Source organism: Monodelphis domestica, chromosome 1 (genome assembly GCF_027887165.1).
Source record: "Monodelphis domestica isolate mMonDom1 chromosome 1, mMonDom1.pri, whole genome shotgun sequence".
Taxonomy (NCBI): domain Eukaryota; kingdom Metazoa; phylum Chordata; class Mammalia; order Didelphimorphia; family Didelphidae; genus Monodelphis; species Monodelphis domestica.
In genome coordinates, this window is record NC_077227.1 from 568,015,321 (window position 1) to 568,022,917 (window position 7,597).

Sequence of the window (7,597 nt, forward strand, 5' to 3'; positions counted from 1 at the left end):
TCACCGTCAGAGGATAGCAAGGGAGTGGTAGTGGGTTTTAATGGCCCATAGACAGTCTTGAGGGCACTGAAAATTTTCCCACATTCCCTCCAATATTTAGCATTTTCCATTTTTGTCACATTAGCCAATCTGATATGTTTGAGGTGGCATCTCAAAATTGTTTTAACTTACATTTCTCTAATTAATAGTTATTTGGAGCATTATTTCATATGACTAAAAATGCTTAAATTTTTTTCATCTGAGAACTGCCTTTTTATATCCCTTGACCATTTATCAATTGGGGAATAACTTGTATCCTTAAAAATTTAACTCAGTTCTCTATATATTTGGGAAATGAGGCCCTTTTTAGAAACATTTACTATAATTTTTTCCAAAAATTTGTTTCTTTTCTAATCTTGATTGCATTAGTTTTGTTTGTGCAAAAATTACTTTCATTTAATGTAGACAAAGTTATCTATTTTGTATCTTGTAGTGTTTCCTGTTTCTTGTTTGGTCATAAGTTCTTCCCTTATCCATAAGTCTGATAGGTAAAATTAGTTTGTGCTACCCTGATTTGTTTATGGTATCATCCTTTATTTCTATATCATTTATCCATCTTGACTACCTTGGTATACAGTGTGAGATGTTGGTCTGCTTCTGCCATATTATTTTCTAGTTTTCCCAGCAGTTTTTGTCAAATGGCAAGTTCTTCCAAAAGCTTGGGTCTTTGAATTCATCAAACACTAGATTACTATAGTCATTAACTACAATTAACTATAGGCATGTTGAATGCTTATTATTTTCCATTGATCCATTATTCATTTTCTTAGCCAGTACCAGATTGTTCTGATTGTAATGATGGGGAGTAGAACCAAAAAAAACTTTTGGGGGAAATTGGAATGTAGGAACAACTGTTGGAAACTGAACAAGGACTTCTGGAAGGGGAGTTCTTGAAGGTGGATACACAGAAGGGAGTGGAAGGAGGAGCTATTTCTTGGGGTCATTTTCAAGACACCTGTGGAGATGTCTGACACTGATAAAAATCTTAACATCATGGGTTCCCGTTTAAAACATCATTGGTTCCTGTCAACAAAACTTAATTTCTCTAAAGACTTTCATTCTATGAACTATTGAGATACTGGACTCAAATTGGTGAACAGTGATTTCTCCCCTTTTTCTACCTCTTCCTTGGCTACAAGAATACCTTGTACTTTAGTAGTTAGTTTTATTTAGAAAGAGATTTAGGGTGACCCACAACCTCTCTAACATCTATCCTTTACCCCAATCAACAATTAAATCAAATACAGAGTCAGATAGAAAAATCAATCTTGTTTATTTACATCTAGAGAGTAAGTCTGTTGGCAGACTCCATCTTGTTGCCAGTTTTCAAGAAGACATGAGGGGGAAGACTTGTGAGCCCTCCAAAATAGAGCATATCTGGATTGAGGTCCCACATACCTCTGCTTGTAGAAAAGACTTCCTCACTGCCCTTGAGGGCCTGCACAGCTCTCAAGGGGCAAGCCTTCACCAAGGGGAGATCTCCATTTTGTCTCCCTCAAGTAATTCAGGGACTCCAGGAGGGTGTAGTTAGGGAAGCAATTTTCATCAACCCTTTCCTTCAACCCTCATTTCTCCATCTAAGGATTGTGAGTCCCCCCAAATTACATGATGATTATTGCTATTTAGTACAGTTTGAGATCTGGTACTACTAGGCCGCCATCCTCTACATTTATTTTTCATCAGTTTCCTTAAATTCTTGATCTTTTGTGTAGAGTCATCACTTTCATTATATTGGTTCTGTCCACCTATGATCAATTAGTGTCTTCCAATTGTTTAGGTCTGACTTTCTTTATTTGAAAAGTATTTTGTAGCTATGTTCATATAGTTCCTGAGTTCATCTTGGCAAGTAGACTTTTATATAATATTGTCTACAGTTATTTTAAATTGGATTTCTTTTTATATCTCTTACTGTTAGATTTTATTTATTTTATAAAGAAATGCTGGTGATTTGTGTGTGGGTTTATTTTATAACCTGCAACTTTGCTAAAGTTGTTAATTTTTTCAATAAGTTTTTTGGTTGATTCTCTAGAATTTTCTTAGTTATGCCATTATATCATCTGTAAAGAGAGATAGTTTTATTTCCACATTGCCTAATTCCTCCAATTTCTTCTTATTCTCTTATTACTATAGCTGGCATTTCTACTATAATATTGAATATTAGTAGTAATAATGGGCATCTTTGCTTCACTCTGAATTTTATTGGGAAAGCTTCTAGCTTATCCCTATTATAGATAATATTTACAAGTTTTAGATACATGATATTTATCATGTTAAGGATTATTTCATTCATTCCAATATTCTCTAGAATTTTTAATAGGAATGGGTGTTGTATCTTGTCAAAAGCTTTTTCTGCATCTATTGAAATAATCATATGGTTTCTATTGGTTTTGTTATTGATATGATCAGTTTTCTGCAATTTCTTGACAAAGATTTTCCACCATTTGTAAGAGTTAAAATTTTAGGGAAACTGAGGCAGGTACAAATTAGTTTCTCTCTGCCAGGAGTATTATATTTTTAGAGGTTTATTGAAGATTAAAATATAAAGAAAATACAAGTAAGAGAGGCACATGTCTAGGCCCAAAGAGCCTATTCACAACCACTCACATCTTGCCTGCTAGGTGGAGAGCCACGTCTGCTCCCAAGCGGAAGTAGGAAAGAGGAGGGACAGCCAAAAGCCTTTCCAATCAGGTTAAATACCCCATCTCAGTCTCGGCCCAGGTGAGAATTCAGTGATATTACAAAGCATTCTGGGGAAGTGGAGCAAGGACTTCTGGGGATTGAAGTCCTGGATTCAAGTCTCCATTTTTACACATTCTATATATGGGATGGAGGGAGAGCAAAGGGTTCATGCTGGCCCATCTTGATCTGGTATAGATATAAAGAGGAATAAGTTACATAGAGTGACATAGCTACAGTGTGGTATCAAAAGCACTGAATATTTAGGTTCAAATCCCATCTCTGATACTTTCTGAGCTATATATCCTTTTGTTATTTTTTGCTACCACTGATTTGATCAATTTTTCTTTCCAAGAGAATGCATCAAGTCCGTGAAAGATCCTCTAGCAATTAGAATCTTTCTCCTTGCTATCTTCTTCTGTATAGCCCAGACTCTATCAGGTAAAAGTTTGGATTCCTCCCTGTCAGCTCAAGTAAGAAGCAGGTAGACCATGGAAGTTTATGGGAAGGGAGAAAAACACAAGGAAATATGTAGTGAGAGAAAACTGTGTTAGAGCAAATAATGACAAGGAAATAAACATATGAGAAAAGAAGACACTCTGAAGTTCCATTCACTTAGTCCAATGACATCCAATTCAAATAGAAACAGATCCCAAAAGACCATTTATTGACTTAGAAAAGCATAAATTAACATTCTCTATGTTGTGTTGTATTTTAGTTAGTTTGTTAATCATTGATGAATTACATCTTAATCTGTTTCTGGTCCTACCCTGTAATTTCAGATCATCGATGGCGAGTTTAACACCTCTGATTGTAGACTATCCAAGAAAAAATGAACTACTCTACTGGTTTAAAGCCAAATAGGAGTGAGGATAAGAAAGGAACACAAAGCTTGAGTAAATTTTAAAGATACTAGAGTTATTAAAAGGTCAACTGCCAATCAAAACTCTCAGTAGTCAAGGGAAAATATTTTGGATGTACCTGAAACAACTGAAAAATAACAATGATATACAAGACACTATTCTTGACAAAGACTCCAAGTCTCCCATAACCCTCTCCCTCCTTTTTACCACCTGGACTCCTCAGTAGGAGAAAATAAAGAAATGGGACTCAGAGAAAGGTTTTGCTTTTTTATTCAAGGCAGTGACATTTGTGATTCCTCCATGGTGCTCCATGCAGAGATCTAGCTCCTCAGCATCCTCTTTGAGATGAACCATTCACACAGCACTGCATGCCATCAGGACAGATACCATCAATTGCCTTTTTGCAGGGCAATGATCTTGACTGGCAGGTTGCAGGAGGACACACACTACAGGAATACAGAGGTCTTTTCAGGGTTCCAGTGTCACCTAAAGTATAGATTGTATATCATCTTTAGGTAAGAGAATGGCCAACTCATTTTCTTTTAGTATTTGAGAGCTATGAGTCAAAAATAAGTAAGTTTCAGGAAGCCTTACTAATATTATGAGTCTACTTTTCAGGCATGGCTACTAGAATCTGTCTCCTTTTTCCATAGTTGTGAAAAATCTACTAGGCTGAGTGGCACAGTGGATAGAGTATTAGACCTGGAGTCAAGAAGACTCATCTTCCTGGGTTCAAATCTGGCTTCAGACACTGACTACCTGTGTGATCCTAAGGAAGTCACTTAACCTTATTTGCCTTAGTTCCTTCATCTGGATAATGAGCTGAAGAAGGAAATGGTAAACCATTCCAGAATCTTTGCCAAGAGAATCTCAAATGGAGTCATAAAGAATTGGACATGAGTGAAAAACAAATGAATATTTTTTAATCCAGTATAAGAAGTCTGAATCCAAAGGAAAAAAAACTCAGTTGAAAAGAAATTAAATGTTTCATTCCTCCCACTTCCCTCTTAAATATCAAATGTCCTGAGCAAACTTGGGTTTCTTCTGAACTTGTGTGGAACTGTCCTTGGAGGAAAGAAGTCTAACTACGTTTCCAGGGAACCACCTATTTTTGTTTTTAAACAGAAATTCAGAGACCTCCACATTCACATGTACTTCAACTAAGCTCTACTTCAACTAAACTCTACCCCCTGTACTTTCAGGAGAGAGCAAGGCACTATCTGGACAGATCCAAGACAAAACTGTGAGGTTACTGAAGTTTTCTACTTTTTTCCTTTCCCACTCTCTATTTTAACAATGCCTTCCTCCCAACACCACCCCTTACACACACCATACGCACGCACATATCTTCCATACTTTCTCCTACTCTACGTGTTGCAGAAAGGAACTATTTTTGCTTAGGTTAGGAAACTGGCTTGAAGAGATTAACACTTGGATTCAGAAGATTTGGGTTGAAAACTTAGCTCTGCCACACTAATTTACCTTGGATAATTAACTTAATTACTCAGGATCTCAATAACCCTGTAAAATTCCACACAGTTCCACACAAGTTCAGAAGAAACCCAAGTTTGCTCAGGACATTTGATATTTAAGAGGGAAGTGGGAGGAATGAAACATTTAATTCCTTTTCAACTGAGTTGTTTTTTTTCTTTGGATTCAGACTTCTTATACTGGATTAAAAAATATTCATTTGTTTTTCACTCATGTCCAATTCTTTATGACTCCATTTGAGATTCTCTTGACAAAGATTCTGGAATGATTTACCATTTCCTTCTTCAGCTCATTTTCCAGATGAAGAAACTAAGGCAAAAAAAAAATCTGTAAAATGAGGGGTGGGACTTGATGATCTCGAAGATCCCTTCCAGTCCTAAATCCTATAATCCTAAAAGAACCTTAGAGAATTGTGAGATTACCTGTAACCTGGAAAGGTATAGCCTCACCAACTAGAAAACACATTGGAAGCTGTCAGGCTCAAAGATAGCCACAGAGCCTGAGAATGTAAGGAATTAGCCTACAGGTCCCAGAAGAGAAGATAATGAATGCACTGGATGATGGGAAGCTTTGGCAAGGAATGAAATGGAGAGAACTTTGAAGCACTTCCAAGACAAATGGGATGTGCTCCACAGTTTTGTTCTGAGCCAACCCTTGCCCTGGTTAATTTATATTCATGGAAGAGTCCCTTTAAACTTTTCTGAAATTAGAGGGCTTGGGTTCAAATCCCACCTCTGAAAATTACTACTTATGTGACCTTAGATCAGTCACTGAATCCCTGTGAGCCTTAGTTTTCTCATCTTTTAAATGGCAGGTTTAGACTACATGGCCTTCCAGCTCTGGATCTAAGTAAGACCCTACAACTTTATCATATTAAGCCAAAAGAAACATTAGAAACCACCTAGTATAAACCCTTTAATTTACTGATAAGGTAACTAAGGCCAAGAGAGAAAAAAATAATTTGTCCAAGGTCACATGGATAGTAAATAGCAAAGATAGGATTTATACCCAAGTCCTCTCTTGTGGAATCCAGAACTTTGTGACATTCCACATTTGCCTTATTTGTTCCACCCACTGAATCTCTGTTTTTGGTAAAGCAGTTACAAGGCCAAGGCTGGTCAATATTATCACCCGACCCCTCCAACCCAAATTTTTACTCAGTTATGATCACAAACTCTTAAAAGTACAGGGACCCTTAGAGATCATCTAGTCCAACAACCCCCATATAACTGACAAGGAAACTGAGACTAATATAGAGGGGAAATGACTTTACCTAAGGATACATCACAAGTTTTATGGCAAAGGGATTAATAATGATAATAACTGACATCTATACCATTCTTTAAATTTGATAAACACACTTACATATATTACCTCATTTGATCCTCTCACCTGTCTAAAGGACAGGTTCTATAGGTAATATCCCCATTTAATAGATGAAGAAACTGAAACTTAGAGCAATTGACTGATTTTACCATGATTCTGTGTTCAGCATAAAGGTGGAGAGAATTTTAAATTGTGGAGTTCACATTAGGTAGTTCCAATCTTTCGAGTGAGATTAAGTTAGGCCATTTCCAAAATGTAAGGGAAAAGGAAATTAAAAGATGGGTGAGAAGTGGAGGTTCTGTGAGAAGTTTCAGAACAGCCAATGTGCAGAATGAGCCAGCTGAGGAAAAATATAAGCAGCAGATGGAAGTAACCAAGAGCTTCACTGATGGGTGCCCTTCCTCCCCATCAAAGTTCTACTTGTCCCTGTGTCACCCTCCCCCAGATTCAGAGTCAGCTTTTTCTACACAGAGTAAAAAGATGGACTAAATGATCTCTTTTCCCAGGGCTAAGAATCCATGATTGTTCTTCCCAGGAGCAGCTCAGAAGATGATCCCTCCCAAACATTTTCTACATCACGAAGGTGGATGTAGGATATAGGATGTAGAAAGATAGAATCTGGAGATTAAAGTTCCTTCCTCTGCCTCAAATTCCAAATGGTCTAAACAACCAAAAGAGCCTGAGAGCATTTATCCTGAACCTTACCTGATGTTGCCAGGGATAAGAAAAAGACACCAATGAAGAGAAAATACAGGAATCTCATGGTAGAAGTGTAACTGCTATCTCAGAACCCAAAGTTATGAGGGTTAATAAGAGTCTCAGTTGTCTAAAGTGAGGTGGACAGAGAATCTCTGAGTTTATAGAGCTCTTATCTCCCCACAAAAGCAGAACTGATGTAATACCACCCAAGCCTTTCTGACATTCAGAAACCACACCCCTGGCAAGCCAAGAAATTAACAAATGTCTGTTTGACCACTTGACCTAACCTAGGACCACAAATATAATTCAACATTAATATTTCACAAAATCTGGGGGCAGCTGGATAGCTCAGGGGATTGAAAGTCAGGCCTAGAGATGGGAGGTCCTAGGTTCAAATCTGACCTCAAGCACTTTCCAGCTGTGTGACCCTGGGCAAGTCACTTAACCCCCATTGCCTAGTCCTTACCACTCTCCTCCTCCAGTATTGATTCCAAGATGGAAGG

The 7,597-nt window shown here is 37.4% G+C and overlaps 2 long non-coding RNA genes across 3 annotated transcripts; one reads left to right on the plus strand and one right to left on the minus strand.

Moving 5' to 3' along the window:
• The first annotated feature begins 400 nt into the window (after positions 1-400).
• Positions 401-3,812, plus strand: LOC107650384 (uncharacterized). 2 transcript variants are annotated; one of them, XR_008915533.1, is made up of 3 exons: positions 401-1,625; positions 2,658-2,757; positions 3,498-3,812. It is a non-coding gene; the product is annotated as an uncharacterized LOC107650384 (long non-coding RNA). The 2 variants fall into 2 exon arrangements; XR_008915532.1 differs by having other exon boundaries at positions 401-1,131.
• A 20-nt stretch (positions 3,813-3,832) lies between these two features.
• On the minus strand, positions 3,833-7,265 carry LOC103093071 (uncharacterized). Its single transcript, XR_458866.3, has 2 exons — positions 7,101-7,265; positions 3,833-4,064 (listed from the first exon to the last, which is right to left on the minus strand). It is a non-coding gene; the product is annotated as an uncharacterized LOC103093071 (long non-coding RNA).
• Positions 7,266-7,597: the final 332 nt, after the last annotated feature.